Below are 12,410 nucleotides of genomic sequence, written 5' to 3' on the forward strand. Positions count from 1 at the left end.
AGGCAAGCATTCTACCGCTTAGCCCTGCCCAGGTAGTTTCTTTTACACTAGTCTTTCTGTGTTTAATACCTTTTCATCACTTCACAATTATTACCTTGCTGCTTTTCCAGCCTAGCATTTTGTTCCTTTGACTAAACTAAGGAAATGTTATATGCAATGCAGAGGCAATCAAGTTTGTAAAACTGACAGCAAAAGGATTTGGTGCTTATTATTACATTGTAAGATTTTTGTATATTAAGGTCTTTAATATTCACATTATTACTAATGGCAGGAGCCAGGGGAGGTGGGGAAAGACATTGCCCCTCCTTTTCTTTTTTGAAAGGAAGGTGATATTACCTGTGCTATATGACTGTTTAGGGTCAGGCAATAAAATCTCCCTTTATAAGAAGAATGAAGGTTTCTCTTAGAGTGGGTAGATGGTGGGTGGAAAGAACAGGTATGAGAGGGATACCACACATTTATCAAATACTGGAGTGTGATAACACTGTAACCTGCCTGGCAGAAATGAAGATACTCTAAAAAGATTTGTGTTTTTCAATCTGATTATCAGACCATTGAAACAGGAATTTCCCCAGGAATCTCATGCTGTGAGAAGGAAAAGCCCTCAGCCAGAGGGGCAACTTATCTCTGGGAAAGACATTTCACACAGTTATAACAACTTGTCAAAACACCTTACAGCCAGATAATGATGGGTCATTGTAGATGGTACCATACCTTAGATATGCAAATCCTTGGGCCTTTTAACTTTGATCTCACTTCAGGAGCCTGATTGACTTGGGGGGGGGGTATTGGATCTCTGTCTCTTTTCTCAATGTGTCCAGATTGAATACATTTCCCCTTTTCTGCTTTCCATGTTTAATTTGGCTCTTTTAATTGGCTTGTTGAGGGTGAGTGGCAGGACCTGACTTGGCACAGGTGTGATTCCCCCCATGATTAATTAACACCTTATGATATATATATATATATATATATATATATATATATATATATACATATATATATTATATCATATATAAATAAATATACACATACATACACAGATAATTTTTGGAGGTGTGTGGGAGATGCTTCTGGGAATGGAATTCAGGCCTTTGAGTGCATACAAGGCAAGTGTTCTAACACCGACCATCTCCAGTCCTACATTGATTTTTGACATTCTGCCTTTATAACTGGCGGGGGGGGGGGGGAGGGGGGATGAGCTAACAATGAATTAAAATAAAATTCAATCCATGATGTTTTGGAAAATTAAAAGGACACTACTATCATGTTGCTGCATGATTTTTTTTTTAAAGATTTTATTTATTTATCATGTATACAGTGAGTGTTCAGCCTGCAGACCAGAAGAGGGCACCATATCTCATTGTAGATGGTTGTGAGCCACCATGTGGTTGCTGGGAATTGAACTCAGGACCTCTGGAAGAACAGCCAGTTCTCTTAACCTCTGAGCCATCTCTCCAGCCCTTGGTGCATGATTTTTAATACTTGCCCTTGGGAAACAATAGAAGATGAAATATGTGCTATGAAGTGAAACCCTGTCTCAGACAAAAATAACAAAAAACCCCTGCAGGTCAGGGTATGGTGGCTCTCATCTTTAGTTCCAGCACTTGGGAGGTAGGGCCAGGCAGATCTCTGAGTTCGAGGTCAGCCTGGTATACAGAGCAAGTTTCAGGACAGCCAAGACTACACAGAGAAACCCTGTCTTGAAAAACCAAAACCCAAAACCCAAAACCCAAAAGATAAACAGTGTTAAGTTGGACATTTGACCAGTAGAAAGCAAACAAGAGTTGTAGATTTCAAGTATAGACTAAATTAAATAAAAAACAGGTTATTATAAAAACCCAATAGATACAGAGTGGTTTTAGGAAAGGGAACACTAAAAAACATAGGAACAGGAAGTTTGCTCTGAGTCAGATTCATCAAGAATCTTGGGAAACTAGCAAGTCTGGGTGCAATAGACTCCAAACTTCCAAGTCAGAAAAGGAAATGGAGCAAGGTTGCAATTTGTTAACTTTTGGAATCAGAGATTCCCAAGTGAAAGACCTGAGGTGCTTTACATATAATTTACCTTTGAGATATAACAAACAAGCAATAAAAGTATAAAGTGCATTAATCCAAACTATGATTGATGTTCACTTAACGTTTTCTGTGAATATGCAGCCCGTGACAGATCAAGCCTAGTACATTTTCAGCACTTCCGGAGAGTTGTTGCCCAGTCTGTTCAATATTCATCTGGACTCCATCATGAAGGTAAACTAAATTGCCATTAAAATAACAACAAAACTTAATCCACTGCTTTAATCTGGTTTTAAGATCCATAGAAATAATATCACACAATAGGAACTCTCTGGTGTATATTTTCTTTCACAGGTTGTGTCATCAGTAGTTCCTTTGAATATACTGAGCAATAATTTACTTGTTTCCTGTTACATCTTTGGGTAGTGTCCAAGATTTGGCTAAAATGAATAAAGCATATTTGAACATTATTGCTTGTGTTCTTTGCCTCACATTTTCACTCAGTTCTCCAGACATAAACTTAGGAAAGAGAGTGTGTTACTTATAGCATTGAGCTTCAGTAGATGTCAACAGTTTTCCAAAGTGGTTATACCAATTTAAATTCTACTGGTGGGGCATAAGAATTCTGATTCCTCTCTACATTTTAAGCAACACTTTGTCTGTCTGTCTGTTCATTCATTCATTCATTCATTTTTGAGGCATGCTCTCGCTGTCTTTTGTTGTTGCCGAGGCTCGTCTATAATTCCTGAGCTGAAGTGATCCTCAGCTTCCCAAGTAGGAGACTATAGTCACTCATTTTTTTATTTGAATTTTACCTATTTTTGATGAGGACATAGTGGTATTTTTTGTAGGTTTAAAAATACATTCTTTAGAATTGTGATAAAAATATATACATGCAATTTATTATTTAAGATATTTTTTCTGGTATATAGGTAACGACATCAACTACATTCACATTAACTATCCCTATTATTCATCACAAGAATTATTATAAAACCAAAACTGATAAACTATAATGCCTTATTCCCCCATGCTGTTATAGCAACCACCATTCTAGTTTCTATCTATGAATCAGACACTGTAGGTGCTAAATGAGTAGAATCTTACAGTGCTCTGGGTTGTCTCCTCCTCCTCTTCCTCCTCTACAGTGTTCTGGCTTTCTTCTTTCCTCTTCCTCCTCCTTCCTCCTCTTGCTCCTGTTCTTCCTCCTCCTTCTTAGTGGCTTATATCACTTAGAATACTGCCTCAAGGTCTGTCCATGTTGTAACTCTCTCCATTAATATATTTGTGTATGTGATCTCATGCTATCCATTCACTTGTCCATAGACTCTTGAGTGGTGCCACCTTCTGGCTGTTGAGAATAACGCTGCTGTACACCTAAGGGTACAGATACCTCCTTAAGGTTCTGCTCTCTGCTCTTTCAATATATACATTATACATAGAGTGACTGAAAGAATTGTATTTTTAGTGTTTTGAGGAACTGCTATGCTGTTTGTGTTGTGTTTAGAGCATTTTTTACACTCCTGATAGTAATGTGAAGATTCTAATTTCTCCACAGCCTTACCACAGCTTGTTAATTTCTGTTTCATTTCCAGCAGTACCCATTCAAATTAGTGTGAGGTGATTCTTGTGGGTTTAAAAACCACTTTTTTAATTGAGTAGTGATGCTGAATGCTATAAATGTCATTGATATTTGTATATCCTTTGTGAGTGCCTGTTCAAATCTTTTGCCCTTTTTTTTAAGGCTTGACCTCCACTTGGTATGTAGCTCAGACTGGCTTCTAACAGTCCAACTGGTATTTCTCTTACCCCAGGCTCCCAAGTGCTGGGATTAAAAACATGAAGCACCATGCCTAACTCTTTACCCACTTTTGATCCCCCCTTATTTTATTGTAAGAAACATATTCTTCATATGAGTCCTTTGTCAGGTTTATATATATGAGTATTTATGGGTTTGATGGTACACACCTACAATCTTATCACTCAGGAGCTGAGGGTAAGACGATTGTTAGTTCAAGGACAGCCTGGGCCACTTGTGAGACCCTGCTTCAAAAATTTTTTTCTGCCAACCTGCGGTTTGCCTTTTTATTCTGTTTTTTTTTTTTTGATGCCTTTTTATTAACATGTCTTTTAATATTTTTAATAAAGTGCTCTTGTTTTTTTTTCCATTTATGACTATTGCCTTTCTTCTATCTAGGAAATCTTTGCCTACTTCAGAGTTCTTTTTATTTTTAAATTTTATTTTTGAAACAGGGACTAATAGTCCTGCCTGGGTTGCTTCTAACTTCAGCAGATCCTTCTGCCCTAGCTTCCTGAATGCTAGGTTTACAGCCATGCACCACCATAATGGCCTTGTATTGCTTTTAAAGCATCTCATTAGCTTCGGCCACCTGTGGTAGGAGGAGCTGGTTGCCAGGTGTCTGGGTCAGCTGGCAGACCATCAGGAAGAAATCTCTGTTTAGTGTTGAGGTCGCTCTACATAGCAGCAATGAGTAGAGTTCTTTGACGAACAGGTAACAACCCTCTGAAGTGACAAGCTTGTGCCAGCACAGTGTGTTCCCATTATTAGTCCCTGCCACATAGGCTGCACCCCCTAAGCCTGTAGTTTTTCCTGGTATCACCAGGGTCTACTTTTTTTAAGCTCTTTTTTTCTAATTGCTAAGGACACATGAAGATAATTTATTTGGTAGCTGTCATCTTTAGCTATAGAGTTAAGTAGACCTTTATCTAAATGCTTGAGTCCAGAAGAAGTATTTAGGTTTTAGAGTACTTGTCTTTATCTAATGGGAACTGAGTTTAAGTGTGACTCATTTATATTTATATAACTTATTCATACTGCTTGGTGGTAATTCTAAACACTTTATTTATTTTACTATACCAATGTTTTGACTGTCATGTGAGGTCAGACATGAACTTTTTCAGATTTTGGAGTATTTCTGGTTATGGATTTGGGCTGATCAACTTATATAAGCACATTTCAAATATGTGCCCCAAGGATCAAAGCTGATATCCATTGCTGTTGTAGGTGGCATAAAGGGGACTTAAAAAGTTGTATGTACCCTCTTTTCTTGGATCCATTGAATATATTTATAATCCCAGTGCTCATGAGGCAGAAACAGGAGGATTAGCCCAAGTTTGGGACCAGCCTGCTCTAATATGAGGCCCTATCTCAAAAATCAAAATAAAACAATTTAAAATGATTAGTGTTTTCTCCCTGGATATAGATGCTGTCATTCATGTTCTAAATTACTGTCATTGATTCATCATTTAAGTCCTGCTTAATAGTGAGAGGAGCCCATGGGGAGGACTGATAGCTACAGGACTGAATGGGCAAAGTGGATATCTCAAGGCTTCCCTCTATTTCCAATCACCATTCCTGATGCTTCTTCCAGAATTTTTTCATCCATCAGCCTTTTGTTTTCTGCATTTTTGTCTGTTTCCTGAATGTTCTGCATTCACACCTTCACTTCCATCTTTTGAACTTTCTGTATTTCCTACATTAAGATACCCCTAAAATCCCAACACCAAAGAGGCTGAGGCAGGCAGGTGAGATGTTTTAGGCCAGCCTGGGCTGTATAATGAGACCCCATCTTTTTGTTGTTGTTTTACATATTTCCAGACAGGGTTTCTTTGTGTAGCCTGGGCTGTCCTGGAACTTACTCTGTAGACCAGATCTAACTCAGTTCCACCTGCCTCTGCCTCCCGAGTGCTGGGAATAAAGGCGTGAGTCAATCACTGCCCAACTAAGACTCTCTCTTTAAAACAAAACAATAAAATTCAACCAAACAACATAACAAGATGCCCTAAGTCTTTATCTTCTAGTATCTACTTCACTACTCAGGGTCTGGATGTGGCCCACTTTTTAAGGTCCTCTTGTCTGTCTCCCTGAGGATGTGCTACAAGTGCCTTTGTAGGGAACATGGGCATTCCTTTCCAGTCTACTCTTCTTTCTTAATCTACTTACCATGCTTCTAGGGTTACAAAGTAGTAGTCTTGGCATAGTTCCTGATCTTCCCACAACTTTTCTTACCTTCACAGCCCATATTTAGTTGATTGTCAAGTCTCCTGAACTTTGCTCCTGTCTCTGAAGCATCTTTCAAAGACATCTACTCTCCCCCATGTTCACTACCCCTTGAGAATGTAGTAATTGCTTTTCAACTGGTCTACCTGAATTGGACTCTGGCTCTAATCCATCTGCAACTGTCATCAGCTTTCTTATAACATCTAATTATTCCATTTATTCCTTAGGGAAAATTTGTAGCACTCAAGTCTTACAAGAGGGATTCAAATTTCACAGCGAGACGCACAATATGAGACCCTTCAGTGTTGGCCTTCCATCTGTTTTCCTGCTCCATCATCTGCTATTTCCTCCCTACACTCCATCTGCCCTAAACTATTTGCCATTCCTAGAACATTCCTTGAGTTCTTTCTTGTCTCTCTGTTTTAGCTATCACTTTCTTCTACTGTGTTTTCCTTTCCTTTTGCTGGGGAAGGAACTCAGATTGTATAAGCTAGGTAAGAGCTCTACCACTGAGCTACTTCCCAGTTCTAGTTTCCTTTTCAAAATGGTTTTTGGCTTAAATATGGTCTCACCTGGAACTAGCTGTGTAGCTCATCCTGGTCATGAACACATCATCTTTCTGCCTCTCCTGGGTTCTGTAATTATAGATGTGTAATACCATGCCCATTCTAATACGGCCTTTTTGGACCATTTTGTTCTCCTAAGTAGATCTTGTTACTGCTACATCTTTGTGTGTATAGGGGAAATGACTGGAATTGCAGGCACTGTTTTGTGTTAATCTTTGTATCCCCAGTAACCACTTGAAATATTGAAGACTGAACTAATGTTTAAAAAATGAGTTGATGAAGAATTCATTCTTTATTGTCTTTAGGTTTTACTGCTTAACAAACCAAGTTTAGTTAGTGACTTTTAAACCACCACATTTTAGTTATATCCTGATTTTAGTAGTAGAAAACTTGGGGAGGCCAGGGATTATTCAGAGCTGGGCATATCTTCTGATGTTCACTGGTGACTTGGGTGGTTTGGAGGATGGTTCTTCTGGCCTTGACTATTCTACATGCTTTCTAGTTTGTAACCATGTAGCTTAGGCTTGTTCACACTTTGTGAGGTTGTCAGGTTTTTAAGATAGTATCAAGGCATATAAGGCCTCTTATACATGAGGGCTAGACTTGTAAGATTACTGCTGTCTGAATGAAGTCAGTTAGCCAAAGATAGTACTGATAAATAAGGTAGATTGCATCTTCTGACAAGGGGAACTGCAATCCTGTTGCAAGAAATCTGAGTAGAGAGAGGATGATATTGGAAGCTATTTATTTATTTATTTATTTATTTATTTATTTATTTATTTATTTATTTATTTATTTATTTATTTATTATGTATACAGTGTTCTTCCTGCACGCCAGAAGAGGGCACCAGATCTCATTACAGATAGTTGTGAGCCACCATGTGGTTGCTGGGAATTGAACTCAGGACCTCTGGAAGAACAGCCAGTGCTCTTAACCTCTGAGCCATCTCTCTAGCCCCTGGAAGCTATTTTTTTTACAATCTCAGGAATAAGAATAAGATGTTGGACCCAACTGGGGCCAGATGTTTTGTTTCACTACTGCATTAACATGGTAGGCAGTTTTGACCTGACTCATGAGTCTAGTTTTGCCTAAGGTGAGTCCAAGATGTCCTCATGGTTGGCTCTCCTTTCAAATCCTCTTTGATGTGAAACTTAGGCAAAAACATCTCCAGTCACTTTTTGGCCTTGATGCCTGGACTGAAGTGGAAGTATCGCTAATGCAACAATGTGGGGAAGGAGTTCCTTGGTGCTCTAGAAAGAAGCACCAACATTCTTCTTGCCTCTACATTCTAGAAGCTATTGTACAGCCCTAAATAATATTTGATGATGTTAGTGGTTTTCTAATCTCAAGCTTTTGTGTGTTTTCCATCTGATAGATACTGTTGAAAGTTGACAGTTGCTGATTTGCTTGATACCCATTCAAGAATCTGAGGACATGGATAAGTCTGTTTAGATATACATTAGGAGCTTAATATGCTAAGGTGTACAGGAAGTGACTCTAGTTTTGAATAGATAGGGTAAACTACCCCTGGTAGTTTCTTCCAGGACTTGGCTTCCGTACACATCTGTGCACTTCAGTAGAATTGTTGGAAGTAGTTACTGGAGTTGGATGTAGCTCAGTGGTACATACAGGACTACCCAGCATGCTCGAGGACTCAGCTAGTATTACAGATAAAACACTGGGTATGGTGGTACATGACAATCCAAACAATAGGGTGATAGACATGGAAGGTTCATGGGTTTGTGGTCAGCCTAAGCTACACAGAGAGATCCTGTCTCAGAAAAATGAAAATAGAAGGCACATTTACCTCATCCACAGCTGTTTCTACAAATTGTAAAGACTTTTCATCATCAGATAGTGACCTCATTACTTGCCACTGGCATAGCTGGAGCCCAAACAGTCCACAACCTGTATGATCCACCCAAATCATAAATTGTGTTGCTTGTGGATGCGTGTAGAATTTTAGCCATGGCATGAGAGTATGCCTGGTTAATCCCAGCACCCTGGAGGTGGAGGCAGGAGGGTGACAGTTGAGTTTAGGCTACAGTAAGACTCTTTTGCAAATAACAAAAAGAATTGTAACTTAAGTTAACAAAAGAGTTGTGAACATTTATTTTGCTTTTGAGACAGGATCTCCGGTCTCAGCTGGTCTCAGACTTTCTATGTAGCTGAGAATGACTTTGAACTGATTCTCCTGTGTCCATCTCTTGAGTGCTGAGATTATAGACAGGCATCACTATGCTTAGTTTATATGGTGCTGGGCTTCTAACCCAGTGCTTTGCACATGCTAGGTATGCAAGCAGTCTATTAAATGAACCACATCCCCAGCCCTCAACAGTTTTTTTTCCCTATGACATACTTTTTTTTTTCCCTACGACATACTTTTTTTTTTAATTTTTTTTTTTTAATTTTCTGGAGCTGAGGACTGAACCCAGGGCCTTGTGCTTGCTAGGCAAGTGCTCTACCACTGAGCTAAATCCCCAACCCCCTAGGACATACTTTTAAATTTATTTTTTCAGAGAACAAAAATTTACTTCTTAAATCTCCCCATGCTCATTTACTGATCAATTTTTATTGGATCTCTGGTTAACTTTTTTTTAAAAAAAAAATACAAACTCATATGAGCATGATTCAGTATTTTTAGAGGACCACAATAATTTGGTTAAAAGATCACTATTTTAGTTGATGAGTAGTAACAAGTGAAGCCCAAGTACTTTAATAGACTGGAAATAGGATAGTAATTGAGATGGTATTATTGGGTTCTCATGCTTTATTTTTCTGAAAGAGTACTTAACATGTTATAATAAGAACTCTTCCTAAATTAAATTTATTGACATGCATACATGGTACATATGTACCTGTTGACACTTGTGTGGTCTGTATGTGCACATCATGTACAGTGCTCAGATGATTGTATCTATGCACAGTTTCACCTCTGCATTATTCTTTGTAATTGATGGCTTATTTTTCCTAGGGAGATATAAAGAAATGTTCACAGAAAGGGTACCAATAAAATCTACTTTGCATGGCTGAAAGAAAGCAGCTACATCATAGGTAACCAATCACTCACAAAGAAATTGTGTTAGTGTGGTCCCACCCTCAGTTACTTTTCTACCTCCTATATATTCTTTTTTTTTTTTTTTTTTTTTTTTTGGTTTTTCGAGACAGGGTTTCTCTGTGTAGCTTTGCGCCTTTTCCTGGGACTCACTTTGGTAGCTCCTATATATTCTTAAACACCCCAAGATCAGATACAGCTGGGGGTGGGCAGGAGGAAGTATTTGATGGAGTCTTAGTTGACGGTCAGGTTATTCCTTTATCATTACCATAGATCTGGCTATTACTGTAATCTGCCTGTTTCATTTCTATGAGTTTGATACCAAGCTCTTTTATAGGTCACAACAAGCTCTTCATGCATGATGGCAGTGGTCACATTATGTCTCGAAGATAGCTATACCACAACAGTAATTAGCAATAGCTATGAGAAAATGGAGAGCTATTTGTTGATACACACATAGAAGACCAGGTCTGAATTCTGTCAGAGATTAACAATTTAGTTGTATCATTAGTTGTTATGTACTACAGCCTTCCCTTCCCTAAAGGTAAATATAAGAGACAACTAATGAGTTCACTGAATGAAGGCACCTTTGCTAATACTGAGTAGTGTTAACAGGCATACTGTTGGTTTCTACGTAGAGATTTAAAAATGCACATTTAAGATGGACTAGATAGTAATGGTTCTCCTATAATTTTAATACTACATTAGATGACATTGAGGATTATTTGCATGTTTGGTATTCTTATTCCAGATTAATGATGCTTGCATTAAGTTTCACCCCCTCTGTCAGTGCGGTGGCATTGGGTTTCTAGGCATAGGTTTAGGCCTGAGGCTGGCATCTGTGGCTATATATCTGTATCTTGCCTACCCAGAAGCCCAGCTGTGTGTACAAGAGGCTCTTGCATTATATTTTGACAATAACAGCAAACCCAAACTAGCAGGTATTTGACCAGTAAAATAATAGTGGAGGAAGACAATGAAGTCTTAATGAATTTGCTCTAGAGGAAGGGTTTGGTGGTTTTCAGCTTCAGGTTTGTGTAGGATAGAAAGAGAAAGGACAGGTGATATTCCTTGCAACAGCTGTATACAGTCAACTGCTGTATGTACCAAGAGAATAGCTTGTGCCTTAGTGACAGGATCCATGCAAAATGGGGTCATTGGATGTTCTATCCTTCAGGATGGTAGAAATAACTTGACCAATGGAGCTCAAATGACAGTCCCAGACCCCACCTTTGTCTACTTCTTGACATAGGTTTCTTTGCCTGTGAAAACCAGCCTTATGTTTATGCGTGTTTTGTAGCTATTTCTGATGAATGGAAACAACACACACACTCCCATAGGTATTAAAAAGCTTGGGCTATCTGCTCTCCTCTCCTCCAGGAAAAGTCCCACAGTGTATGTATGTGCTTATATGCATTCTATTAGTGATGATGGATGATACCTTTGTGATAAGGGTGAATGAGTTCCTAATGTACTTTATTTTGCATCAGTGGAAGAACATAGAAGTTTGTTGAAATGTTTCACTGAGAACTTGGATCTTGGGAGATATGACTAGGCAGTTGGCCTAGAAGTCAAGAGGCTGTTGCTGTATTGGTTTCCAGTCAGTTTCTACGTGGCTCTGCTGACTTAGGACATTATTTTTATTGCTCTGGGCTTTGATATTACCATTTCTCACACAAGGTTAGATTCTAATCTCCAAAGTCTATTCTAATTCTGATAAATACCAGTTTTAGTGCTGTAATATATCAGTATAAAAGGATTACTGGGATTCAAAACATGGTTATTAAGTCTGGGGAGATAACCTCGGTCAGTAAGGTGCTTGTTGTGCTAACATAATGACCTGAATTTGATCACTAGAATGCATGCATGCATGCAAAGAAAAAAAACAGCCTATCTGCCAGGCACTGGTGGCACACACCTTTAATCCCAGTAGGCAGAATCAGGTGGATCTTTGAGTTCAAGGCCATCCTGGTCTACAAAGCAAGTTCCAGGACAGCCAGGACTACACAGATACACAGAGAAACCCTGTCTTGAAAAACAAACAAACAAGCAAAAGCCTTTCTCAAAGTCTAATCCCAGTGCCAGCATCATAAGTATTAGTTCTAATATATTATATTTCTAATGCTTCTTATATTAACATGCCTAAAGGAACTGTTGTAGCTTCAGATTATGTCATCCTCTAGAACTGGTACCATGGGACTTTTGATGGAAGACCTTCTCCCTGAAACAATGGGGGAGATTCATTGCTACCTTTTTGTAGCCTACTGACAACTATAATGTTTGATTCTTTCAGTTAGTCATGGACTTCGGGGGGATTACCCCTAAATAAAACATTTCTTTGGAAATACTGTGCAACTGTTAAGAGACTTCACATTGCCTTCTAGAAACCCCTAGCCTAATAGCTCAGACTTTTTCTACTGAGCACCTGGGACTATCCTGTATTTTACCCTAGTACCCGACACCTTGCCTCTTAGTGTGTGAATAGGTCAAAGGGTTTTCCGCCTTGTTTGTGGAGAGAGGTTCTCTTACTGGCCTAGAACTTGCTATTTAGGCTAGGTTGGCTAGCCAGCGAGCCCCAGGGATCTGCCCATTTCCAACTTCTCAGTGACGGGATTATAAGCATGTACCATCATACCTGTTTTTTTTTTTTTAAAACCGGATTCTAGTGGTTGAATTCTGGTCCCCATGCTTGCAAAGCAGCACTTTACTTACTAAACTATTTCCCTAACCCCATCACCTTAGCCTTTGTGTGTA

This window comes from Peromyscus eremicus, chromosome X (genome assembly GCF_949786415.1).
Source record: "Peromyscus eremicus chromosome X, PerEre_H2_v1, whole genome shotgun sequence".
Taxonomy (NCBI): Eukaryota; Metazoa; Chordata; class Mammalia; order Rodentia; family Cricetidae; genus Peromyscus; species Peromyscus eremicus.